The 5,641-nt window shown below is 46.6% G+C and overlaps 1 protein-coding gene across 1 annotated transcript in view; it reads left to right on the top strand.

The window, feature by feature from the left end:
• Positions 1–665: 665 nt before the first annotated feature.
• Slc25a30 (solute carrier family 25 member 30) overlaps positions 666–5,641 on the top strand; it is a 22,243-nt gene continuing 17,267 nt past the window's right edge. Inside the window, exon 1 of the mRNA XM_026783299.1 lies at positions 666–794. The gene's annotated coding sequence lies outside the window, so the exon portion shown is untranslated. The remainder of the gene's footprint in view (positions 795–5,641) is intronic.

Here is a 5,641-nt window from a genome sequence, read left to right as displayed (position 1 = left end):
TTAGGAGAGGTTAATTCAAACGCATTGGGCTAATTTTCAGTAGCTCCTGAATTTAATGTGTGCACGTGTCTACGACCTTTTGAGACAGCAAAGGAGATATAAACGTGGTAGTATATGGGATATGACGGAAAACGTGTTCAGTTTCGTTTCTTGTATGTGATAAGTGGCAACTTTTCAAGAGTTTGGTGTGGGAGGAATAGACAGGCAGAAAGAACGCAAGTGTTGCCAAGTGCTAGCGTTTGGTGACTCTGCGTAAAGGGTTCTCAGTTCACGTCTCAAATTATAAAGTTCAAGGGTAGAAATAGTAAGTGTAAGACGACGTCTTTGCGACGGCGGAGGCTCCAGGAGACACAGAGAAACGTCTCTGGAGAAGAGTTCTTTGGCTCTGTGACTTCCTGTTTTCTCTTACACAGACCGCAGGCTGTAAGGTGGTAGGGAGTGGTCCACCTTTTAAGAGCCTGAGATTCCCAGCCTAGCTTCTGCGGAGATCGCTCTTCCTGGGCAGGGGTGATTGCAGGCGGGGGCGTGGCCTTGAGGGGCCGGTGTCGTCACTGCCCAATGAGAACGCGATATGGGCGTGCCCGGTGAGATGTGGGAGGAGCCTCACCCTGGCTTGGGCCGCGCCCGCAGCTCGGCGGCCTTTTCTTCCGCTCCCGCCCAGCGTTGCTCCCAGGCGGCTGCACCGGCTCGGAGGAGTGGGAGGAGAAACTCCGCCGCTGGGTGAGTTCCCGGCCACGCTGCTGCCTAGACGACCCAGCTGGAGAACCGCTGTCGCGGATTTGCACCGGGCTGAAGTGCGTTGGCGTACGCGGGCTGCGCTCGGTGGGCACGAGGCTCTCGGGCCCGGGCTCGCTCTTGGGTTCTGGTGGTTCTGCGGGAGCCGCTTGGGATGGCCGAGGGGGGTGTCCGGGAGGCTCAGCGGTTGTACCCTTGGCTGCGACACTTCCTCCCATCCCGTGGGCTGAGACGGTGCAGCCTCAGCACCCGCGAGTTCAGTACCGGGAAAGGGCTCACCACCCACTGAATTGCTGGTGGAGGACTGGCGATGTAACCAGTGGTTGAGTTCTTTAGCTCAGGGTCCCGGGTTCGATGTTGCTTGTGGAACAAGCCAGTGTTGCTTCCCGGGTTCGCAAGAACCTGTCAAATGAATTGCTCGAGAAGTTATTAAAACGTGTTAATGCGTTTTAAAGTCTTTTTGGGTGTAATTTCAGGCTAAACACTCGCAATGGTCAGGATTCTTCTTGCCTAAGAATAGCACAATAATGCTGGAACGTCCTTGCAGATTCTACATTCGGAGATGCGTAGTGTAAAGTTGAAAGGCATGAATTTTGATTTTGGCATTGGCGCTGCCAACTTTTGTAACACGGGCTCAGTTAAACTCATGTGAAATGGTACCGGTTTCTAAAGTGTTCTTAAAACCCCATATTCCATATGTCTGTGCTGGATTTGTTTTTCTTTGTGAGCCTTTTTTGTTGTTGTTGTTAAAAAGATTTGTTTATTTTTATTTATCTGTTTGTGTGTGAGCTTATGTGCACCACATGTGTGCAGGAAGCCAGAGGGCATCAGATCCTTGGAACTGGAGTTTTGATATGGATGCTGGGAATTGATCCTGGTCCTCTGGAAGAGCAGCCAGTACTCTTAACCGTCGAGCCTTTCTCTCAGTTCCTCGCTGTGTGGTTTTAAAAAGAATAGGGAATAGGAACTGCTTAAGAAAAGACAGTAAGGGGAGAGATTTTTCTTTTTTTTATTGGGTTGGGGTGGGGTGGTGGTGGTGAACGGGAGAGATTTATGAGAACAGGAAAGGGTAGAGTATGTGATTACACTTTAAGGCTGTAGACTGAAAGGACACACCAAAATGAAAATGATTTATAATTTATAAGAGAAACTTGGGAAGCAGCAAGTATCAGCTTTTAAAAAATGAGCATACAAAGCCGTGAGTTTCTCGATGACGTCATTGCTCTCATTCATTCAGCTGCCCCCCACTCCCTCTCTCTGACTCCCTTTCTTCCCTAGCTAGAGCCCCTTTGCTTTCTTTTTTTTTCTTTTTTTCTTTTTTTGGTTTTTTCGAGACAGGGTTTCTCTGTGGTTTTGGAACCTGTCCTGGAACTAGCTCTTGTAGACCAGGCTGGTCTCGAACTCACAGAGATCCGCCTGCCTCTGCCTCCCGAGTGCTGGGATTAAAGGCGTGCGCCACCATCGCCCGGCTTCCCCTTTGCTTTCTTGTTTCCCATACTCCTTCACACTATTTCTCGTCTCCCTTAGGGTCTCTTCCTCCCCTCTCATGATCTTCTTCCTAGTATCATGAACTGTATACACACACAAACAAATACACACACAATTATAGAACTTGCAATATTTGTCTTTCTGGGTCTTGGATTTTGTTTAATATAGTGATTTCCAATTGTATGTATTTCCTGCAAATGGCATGATTATATATTTTCTATTGGGTGCATAAAATTCCAAGGTATATGTGGATCACTCTTTTTTGTTTCCTTTTTCTTTTCTTTTCCACTTACTTTTGTTATGTTTAAGATAGGATCTCACTGTGTAGCTTTATCTGGCTTAGAACTTGACCAAGCTGGCCTTGGAGTCAGAAATCGACCTGCCTCTGCCTCCCAAGGGCTTGGGACTAAAGGTGTGCACCTCGTGTCAGGCATGGGCCACATCTATATCCAAGTTATCTAATGGACTTCTAGATTGGTTCTATTTTCTGGCTATTGTAACAGAGCAGCAATGGCCACGGATGTGCATGTATCTCTGTTATGTTAATTTGGAGTCATAAATGGTATATATAGCTCCATACTGAATTCCATAGTGGCTAGACAGATTTACATTTCTACCAGCAGGGAGTGAGATTTGCCCTTTAGATACATGCTCGCTAGCATTTGTTGTCTTTTTAAAGTTAATGTGTGTGTGGTGTGTGTGTGTGGTGTGTGTATGTGTGTGTGTGTGCACACATGGCCTCTCATGTGTGAGAGAACCTATCGTGCAGGTGCAGAGTCGGAGAATAACTTAGAATTCAGGTCTGCTGTAGCTCTCCAGGACTGAGCTCAGGTTCTCAGGCGCCATGATAAGGGCTTTCACCTACTAAGCTATCTTGCTGTCCTCATTTGTTCTCTTGAAGGCAGCCATTCTGTCTGAGATGGGACCTCAAAGCAGTTTTAGTTTGCTTTTGTTTTTGTTCTGTTTCTTTAAAACAGGTTCTCACTAGGTAGTTCAGGCTGTCCTGGAACTATGTAGACCAGGCTGGCCTTCAACTCACAAAGAACCACCTACCTGCCTCTGCCCCCAGAGTGCTGGAATTAAAGGGACCCATCTCAAAGCAGTTTTAATACCTGATGACTAAGATGTTGAATGCTTGTTTAAGTGTCTTTTGGTCTTTTGTAATTCTTTTGAACCCAGTTTAGTATTGGTTGAATTTGGTTTTTAATTTTTGCAGTTCCTTTTCTATTCTGGATATCAGTCCCCTGTCTCATAGGTGGTTGGCGAAGATTTTCCCCTCTGATTCTGTAGGCTCTTTTCATTCTTTATGAAAAGAAGTCTTTTAATTTCATATCGTCCTATTTGTTTTATTTCCTGTGAAGTTTTAGTCCTTTCCAAGTACTATGTTTTAATGATCTCTCTTTATACTTATATAAATAAAGTCAGGTGAAGAGAAAAGGCAGTTAACATAAAGCATGATATGATAATATTGGAATGGGAGGTGGTGAGCATCCTAAGTTCAAGGAGAACCTTTGAGGTTCCTTTGCATAGAGATTTTCGTTCACACACCCTGAGCCTTCTACATGCTAGACAAGTGCTGTGTCACCAAGATACATCCTCCAGTCTTCAACACACACACACACACACACACACACACACACACACACACACACACACACACACACACACACACACACACACACACACACACACACACACTCGTGCACACGCATACGTATTTTACAGCCAGAAGATACTGTGTGGATGCAGAGTGGTCTGAAGACGAAAGGCCGTGCAGTCCTTCAGCGAGACACTTGCTTGGATGCCCTACCATGAATAAAGACTTGCTTTGCTTTTCTGAGCCTTGTTGCTTTAATTGTGAAGTTTGTCTCATGGGTCGTGAGGACTGACACACGTCCTTCGTGTGGAAAGTGTAGGTATAGCTATGCCTGACGTCAGATATGCCATCATGACGTCTGACCTGCGTTGTGTTTATGGTGCAGCAGAGAGAACTGGTCACTGGCTTTCATTCAGATTTCGAGAGGCCAGTCAGACACAAGGGTATGACGGGAAGTGATCTCCAGCCACCACTCGACTCTGGGTGTCTGCAGACTGGTAATCCCTTTCCTAGTTCTTAAGTTGAGAAACTCGCCAGACACACCCATCTCCATCTTGATCTTCGCCATATAGAATTGGGGCTCACTGAAAAGCCGTTCCTCACAGGAAAGTTAAAGAACATGCGTGGGGAGAGCCTGCCTATGAGAGCTCAGACATACATGGGTTAGTTTAGTGAGTACAGATTACAGCCCAAGATAACCGAACCTCTTTCAGTTTGCCTAGAACACACCCGTTGACAGATGCCAGCCTCCAGAAGGGCCTTACTTGGATGCGTGTCCACCTCCCTGAGGTTTTCTGGCTCTTCCTAAGTATAAGCCATCTTTATTCTTTTAAGCACCACAATCTTTAAAAAAATTGTAACACTTTCAAAGTTCCCTATCTCTTTAAAAGTTCAAAGTCCCTTAACTGTGGGCTCTTGTAAAACAAAAACTAGGTTATTTACTTTCTTATTCCAAGAGACAACTGGGGCATAGTTACAGTCAGATCAATGCAAACCCAGAATCTAGATTGTGGAGCTCAGTGTCCAGTATCTGGCATTCATTCATGTTCCCAACAGCCTGGGCAGCCCCACTTCCCCAGCTGTGCCTTCTGCAGCACACACAGCTCACAAGGCGCAGGCCAGCTCAACTCCACACCTGCCATTGACCTTGGCAGAAACTCCACGGCCTGATATCTCCAGTATCCCAGCGTCCACTGAAAATGAGATTAGACCTTCACCAGTGGCCTCTCTTGGACGTTGCTTAGCTTCAGCTGCTCTCTAGTCCCTTCAATCTTGCCTCACATGCTTGCTTTCAAAGCCCATACCATGTGGGTGACCCTTAGATATTGCCAAGTTCCCACCGGCAGCTTGAGAAGCAGCCTTGGCCTTCCCAGACCGCAGCTTGTGTGTTGACCCTAGAGAAATAATTCCTTGAATATTTCACACCAGTGAGGCTGATCTCTTACTAATCACAGCTGATTCTTCAGCCCCAGAGGACCAGCATCTGTTGTCCCAGTAAAGCACAGAAGGTTTCACTTCAGCAGGGGCTGGTCTCTCGGTAATCAAGGTAATCAAGCTGCTTCTTTAGCCTTGGCTGATCAGCAACCAGATTCCTAATCCAAAATATCACACGAGTGACCCTAATAGAGTCTTTGCTTCCCTCTGAAATGACCCAAGCCAGGCCTTCATTGTCTACATTATCTTCTAAAGCTCTCACAGCACCCACTCTTTAAAATCTGAGTATTCTCCTACTGCACGTGCTGGCTTTGGGGGGGCCTGGGCAGTTTGGATGCTCAACTTACTAAACCTGGATGGAGGTGGGCGGTCCTTGGACTTCCCACA

The sequence above is a fragment of the Microtus ochrogaster genome, chromosome 17, assembly GCF_000317375.1.
Source record: "Microtus ochrogaster isolate Prairie Vole_2 chromosome 17, MicOch1.0, whole genome shotgun sequence".
NCBI lineage: Eukaryota > Metazoa > Chordata > Mammalia > Rodentia > Cricetidae > Microtus > Microtus ochrogaster.
The sequence above is the reverse complement of the archived record's forward strand: the minus strand, read 5'-3'. Positions and strand labels throughout refer to the sequence as shown.